Genomic DNA, 7058 nt, shown 5'->3' with positions numbered 1-7058 from the left:
CTGAACTGTGTATGTAGAAATTTTTGAAACGGTGTATCTTTGGCTATGTGTATTTTCACCAAAAAAAAAAAAAGGTTGAGAATTTAGAGGGTTAATATGTTGTGGGGTTGTTAACCAATGTCACAAAACAATATGTGACTACTGTTTCATGAGAAACTATTTGTTCTGTAAGCCTTCACCTGAAGTACAATAAAATATAAAAAATTTTAGAAAAAAGTCATACTTCTGCCTAACATGATACAACTGTCCTGTGTACAACCGAAAGGAGGAGGATGCAAAGTCCTTGGCTGATGTCCATTCTTCTCCTTGATATCCTGTAACTTAAATACTGTGATGTAAAGTTAATACATCTTGTGTTATATGATTATTAAGGGGATAAGAGAAGGAAGAAAACAAAGATACTTGAGATATCTGAAATATTTGAGATAACAGACACAAACACATTCATAACAAAATAAGGAAGAAACACTCATAACAATTACAGTTCTCATTTCTGCAGCTGGTCACATGGTTGTAGCTGGTATTTATAACTACCTCTTCCACTACCCATTGCTCATTCCCTTCAGCAAGCACCTTGGTTGGTCGTGGTTCTTTGCCTGGTTGGGTGACCCAAACCTTCATTCCTGAAGGGTCTGAGCCATTAATCATCCTGTCTCAACTGTGTTGTAGTTTGCATTGACTTTCATCACAGGTAGTACTAAGAGATGCCGTAAGGGATCTCCAGTATTCCAAACATACGCTTCACTGTGTCAATTTTTCCCTGGTAATAACGATCAATTACCCCAATCAGTACAGTAACTCTGTTCTTCGCCTGCTGATTCAGAGGCATGAAGAGCCCAAAGCAGCCAGGTGGGAGTCTTAACTTCCAGTTCAACAAAAATCATTGTTCTGTCTCCTGGTGGAAGCATTCCTCCTTTTGGAACTAAAACCTCTAGACCAGCATAGCATAGAGCTGGAGGGACAGACAGCAAAAATTTTGCTAGTGAAACCTCAACAGCAAAAAGACAAATAACCCAATTAAAAAATGGACAAAGGATAAGAACAGGCACTTCACCAAAAAAGACATTCTGGCAGCTAACAGACACATGAAGAAATGTTCATGATCATTAGCCATTAGAGAAATGCAGATCAAAACTACAATGAGATATCATCTCACCCTGACAAGGCTAGCATTAATCCAAAAAACACAAAATAACAAATGCTGAAGAGGTTGTGTAGAGACTGGAACACTTATACACTGTTGGTGGGAATGTAAAATGATACAACCACTTTGGAAATTGATTCGGCGCTTCCTTAAAAAGCTAGAAATAAAAAGTACCATGTGATCCAGCTATCCCGCTCCTTGGAATATATCCTAGGGAAACAAGAGCCATCACATGAATAGATATATGCACACCCATGTTCATCGCAGCACTGTTCACAATAGCCAAAAGATGGAAGCAACCTAAGTGTCCATCAATGGACGAATGGATATATCCACACAATGGAATATTATGCAATGATAAAGAACAATGATGAAGCTGTGAAACATTGTATAACTTGAGGGAAGCTGGAACTTATTATGCTGAGTGAATTTAGTCAGTCACAGAAGGACAAATACAGTATAAGACCACTATTATAAGAACTCAAGAAAAGGTTTAAACACAGAAGAAAACGTTCTTTGATGGTTACGGGAGTGGGGAGGGAGGGTGAGGGTTATTCACTAACTAGATAGTAGATAAGAATCATCTTAGGTGAAGGGAAGGACAGCACACACTACAGGGGAAGCCAGCACAACTGGACTAAACCACAGCTAAGAAGTTTCCTCAATACAATCAAATACTTTGAGAGACAGAGTAGCAGGGATGTGGGGTCTGGGGACCATACTTTCAGGGGACATCTATGTCAATTGGCATAACAAAGCTTATTAAGAAAATGTTCTGCATCCTACTTTGGTGAGTGGCGTCTGGGGTCTTAAAAGCTTGCAAGCGGCCATCTAAGATGCATCAATTGGTCCCAACCACTTGGAGTAAAGGAGAACGAAGAACACCAAAGACACAAGGAAAGTGTTGGTCCAAGAGACAGAATGGGCCACATAAACCAGAGACTTCATCAGCCTTAGACCAGAAGAACTAGATGGTGCCCAGCTACCACCAATGAACATCCTGACAGGGAACACAACAGAGGGTCCCTGATGGAGCAGTAGAATGATGGGATGCAGAACTCAAATTCTAGTAAGAAGACCAGACTTAATGATCTAAGACTGGAGGTGCCCCGGAAAGCATGGCCCCTGTTCTCTCTATCACCCCAAAACTAAAACAATTTCCGAGGCCAACTCTTCAGACAGGGATTGGACTGGACTGTGGGACATAAAGTGATACTTGTGAAGAATGTGCCTCTTAGTCAAGTAGATACAAGAGACCAAAGGGGCAGCTTCTGTCCAGAGGTGATATGGGAAGGCAGAGAGAGTTAGGAGCTGGTTGAATGTTCATGGGGAATCAGGGGTGGAGGGGGGAGGAGTGTGCTGTCGCAGAATGGGGTGAGCGGTTGGGGTCTCATAACAATGTATGTAATAAAAAAAATTCTGTGTGGAAGACTAACTTGAAATGTAAACTTCATTTAATCACAACGACAATAAAAAAAATTTTGCTCGTGGATCACTAGAGGAAATAGTGAGTGATGTCACTCCCATTTCCACTCCATTGATTCCTAGACCCATGAATCCTGGCTATGGGAGAAACAGCACCGTCTTAGGCTGGGTTCTCTAGAGGAGCAAAACCAGTGACACATATATATACATACATACATACAAATATATATATATGTACACACATAAATTTATACAGACAGATTTATCTCAAGGGAATGGCTTACGCAGTTGTGGAGGCTGGCAAGTCCCAAATCCGTGTGTTAGGCATCAGGCTGGAGGCTTCTCCTAGCTCACGTGGTTGCAGGGCTGACGAACCAAAATTGGCAGGTCAGGTGGAAGGCTGCTGGCTCACGTCCCAAGAACCAGAGGTAAGAGGATGACAAGTCAGATGCAGGATCCAGAGCAAAAGCCAGTGAGCTTTGCCAGAACATCCATATATATTGGATGGAGGCCACATACCTGAGGAAACTCCCCTGACAACTGACTGGGCTGATCACATCAGATCACATGAAGTGATTACATTATACTACTTATGGAAGAACAATCAGTTCAATGTTTGCCAAACCACTGAGAATCATAATCTAATCAAGTTGATGCATAATATTAACCATCACAAGCACCATATATTTACAGAATATACAGCCTTCTGGAGAAAATTTCCCCCACCCCGTAAGGTATTGCCACCTAGGTGATGCCATAATTGAGTCTTCAAAAGGTCAATCTCCTGTTCTATCAAGCCAGCTTCAGGATGATGGGGAACATGGTAAGACCAGTGAATTCCACGAGCATGGGCTCACTGCCACACTTCATTTGCTGTGGATACGATGATGGTGGATAAGGCATTCTGTATGTTCACAGATGGTAAGTTCAAAGATAAGGCATTCTGTAAGTTCCCTTTTGGTAGAAGCATTACATGCAGGGAAGACAAATCCATATTCAGAGTATCTATCCCAGAAAGAACAAAGCACTGCCCTTTCCACCATGTAAGTGGTCCAATAAAATCAACCTGTCACCACGTTGCTGGCTCATCACCCTGGGAAATGGTACCATACTGGGGACTCAGTGTTGGTACCAGATTAAGCACTCAGCAGTGGCTGTAGCCAGCAAGGCTCTAGCCTTGGTGAGTGGAAGTCTGTGTTGATGAGCCTATGTATAACCTCCATCCCTGCCACGATGGCCACTTTGTCCATGAGCCCACTGGGCAAGGACAGGAGTGGCTGGAGAAAGGCTGACTAGTATCCACAGAATGGATCATCCTATCCACTCGATTATTAAAATCCCCTTCTGCTGAGGTCACCCTTTGGTGAGCATTCATATGGGACACACATACCTTCACTTTTTTGTCCATTCAGAGAGGTCTAAGCACATACCTCTTCCTCATACCTCCTTGTCACCAATTTTCCAATTATGTTCCTTCCAATTTCCTCACCATCCAGTCAAACAATTGGCCACAGCCCACGAAGTGGTATACAACTGCACATCTGACCATTTCTTCTTCCAAGCAAAATGAATAACTGAGTGTACTGCTCGAAGTTCTGCTCACTGGGAGGATTTCTCTTCACCACTGTCCTTCAGGGATGTCCCAGAAAGGGGCTGTGTTGCTGCAGCTGTCCACTTTTGGGTAGTGCCTGCATATTGCACAGAACCATCTTAAACTAGGCCCAAGTTTTCTCTTCCTCAGTCAAGTGATCGTAGAGAACTCCCCATGAGGCCACAGGTGCAAGGTGGGAGAAGGTAATGTAGCAATAGTGGTGGCCATGGCATTTGGGCCACTTTCTCATGCAACTTACCTGTACCTTCAGTACCTACTCAAGCCTGATGTCGTATAACCACTTCCATTTGATGATAGTGCTACTGTGCACGCCCAACTTTATGGCTTTGTGGGTCAGACAACATCCAGTTCATGATGGGCAGCTCACAATGTATGGTAACTTGGTGGCCCGTGGTTAAGCATTCAATCTCTACTAAGGCCCAAGTAGCAAAGCAGCTTGCAGGTCAGCATGGACCTGTTGCAGTCTTCTCCTGTTCTGGGCCCCATTTAAAGCTAGTAGCTTTTCAGGTCACTTGGTAAATGGGCATACCCAAATGAAGACTATGTTGCCTCCAAAATCCAAAAAATTTTATCCATTGTCAACTTGTTCCATAAGAATGAGAAAGAACTGTTCTGAGTAACATATTGAAATCAACCCAAAAGTGAACAAACTTAATGGGAAGGTAAAGAATAAAAAATAAAAACAAAATATATACCAACAGAATAGATGTTTCCCAGAAAATAAAAAATGATAGCTATCTATGGAATTATTAAATGAATTCTTGTTACGGAAAATTAACTTCATCACGAAAAGCAGGTGTACAAAATTTAAAGACATTTTTTATAATCTTTTTTTAATTGTTGTAGTTTAAGTGAAAGTTTACAATTCAAGTTAGTCTCTCATACAAAAATTTATACATATATTGTTATGTGACCCTAATTGCTCTCCCTATACTGTGACGGCGCACTTCTCCTTTCCACCCCTGATTTCCTGTGTCCATTCAACCAGCTCCTGACCCTCTCTGCCTTCTCATCTCACCTCCGGACAGAAGCTGCCCATTTAGTCTCAGGTATCTACTTGAGCTAAGAAGCACACTCTTCATAGGTATCATTTTATGTCCCACAGTCCAGTCTAATCTTTATCTGAAGAGTTAGCTTCGAGAATTGTTTTAGTTCTGTGCTGACAGAGAGTCCGGAGGCCATGCTTTCTGGGGTTCCTTCAGTCTCAGTCAGACCATTAAGTCTGGTCTTCTTACTAGAATTTGAGTTCTGCATCCCACCCTTCCCCCACTCCATCAGGGTAAGAAGCACACTCTTCACGAGTATCATTGCATGTCCCATAGTCCGGTCTAATTTTTGACTGAAGAGTTGGCCTCGGGAATGGTTTTAGTGCTGGGCTGACAGAGAGTCCGGGGGCCATGCTTTCTGGGGTTCCTCCAGTCTCAGTCAGATCATTAAGTCTGCTCGTTTTACTAGAATTTGAGTTCTGCACCCCACCCTTCCCCTGCTCCATCAGGAACTCTCTGTTGTGTCCCTGTCAGGGCGGTCATTGGTGGTAACCAGGCGTCATCTAGTTCTTCTGGGCTCAGGCTGATGAAGTTTCTAGTTTATGTGGCCCTGTCTCTTGGGCTAATGCTTTCCTTGTGACTTTGGTGTTCTTCATTCGCCTTTACTCCAGGTGGCTTGGGACGAATTGATGCATCTTAGATGGCCGCTTGCTAGCTTTTAAGACCCTAGACACCACTCACCAAAGTAAGATGCAGAACATTTTCTTAATAAACTTTGTTATGCCAATCGACCTAGATGTATCCTGAAAGCATGGCCCCCAGACCTCTACCTCTGCTACTCTGTCTCTCAAAGTGTTTGGTTGTATTCAGGATATTTCTTAGCTTTGGTTTAGTACAGTTGTGCTGACTTCTCCTGTAGTGTGTGCTGTCCTTCCCTTCACCTAAGATAATTCTTGTCTACTATCTAGCTAGTGAATAACCCTTTCCCTCCCTCCCCACCCTTGTAACAATCAAAGAATGTCTTCTTCTGTGTTTAAACCTTTCTTGAGTTCTTATAATAGTGGTCTTATACAATATTTGTCCTTTTGGGACTGACTAAATTCACTCAGCATAATGCCTTACAGATTCCTCCATCTTATAAGATGCTTCACAGATTCATCATTGTTCTTTATCGTTGCATAGTGTTCCATTGTGTGAATATACCATAATTTGTTTATCCATTTGTCCGTTGATGGGCACCTAGGTGGTTTCCATCTGTCTGCTATCATGAATAGTGATGCTGATCAGATTTGTCGTAGCCAAAATTTTTTTCCCAGTCTGTAGGGTGTCTTTTTACTCTTTTGGTGAAGTCTTTTGATGAGCATAAGTGTTTGATTTTTAGAAGCTCCCAGTTATCTAGTTTCTCTTCTGGTGTTTGTGCATTGTTACTTATGGTTCGTATTCTGTTTATGCCATGTATTATGGCTTCTAGTGTTGTCCCTATTTTTTCTTCCATGACCTTTATCGTTTTAGATTTTATATTTAGGTCTTTGATCCATTTTGAGTTAGTTTTTGTGCATGGTGTGAGTTATCAGTCTTGTTTCAGTTTTTTGCAGATGGATATCCAGTTATGCAAGCACCAGTTGTTAAAGAGACTGTCTTTTCCCCAGTTAATGGACTTTGGGCCTTTGTCAAATATCAGCTGCTCATAGGTGGGTGAATTTATGTCTGGATTCTCAATTCTGTTCCATTGGTCTATGTGTCTGTTGTTGTACCAGTACCAGGCTGTTTTGACTACCGTGGCAGTATAATAGGTTCTAGAATCAGGTAGTGTGAGGCCTCCCACTTTGTTCTTCTTCTTCAGTAATGCTTTATTTATCCAGGGCCTCTTCCCTTTCCAAATGAAGTGGGT

This window comes from Trichechus manatus, unplaced genomic scaffold, assembly GCF_000243295.1.
Source record: "Trichechus manatus latirostris isolate Lorelei unplaced genomic scaffold, TriManLat1.0 scaffold00138, whole genome shotgun sequence".
NCBI classification, from domain to species: domain Eukaryota; kingdom Metazoa; phylum Chordata; class Mammalia; order Sirenia; family Trichechidae; genus Trichechus; species Trichechus manatus.
This window is presented reverse-complemented; position numbering follows the sequence as displayed.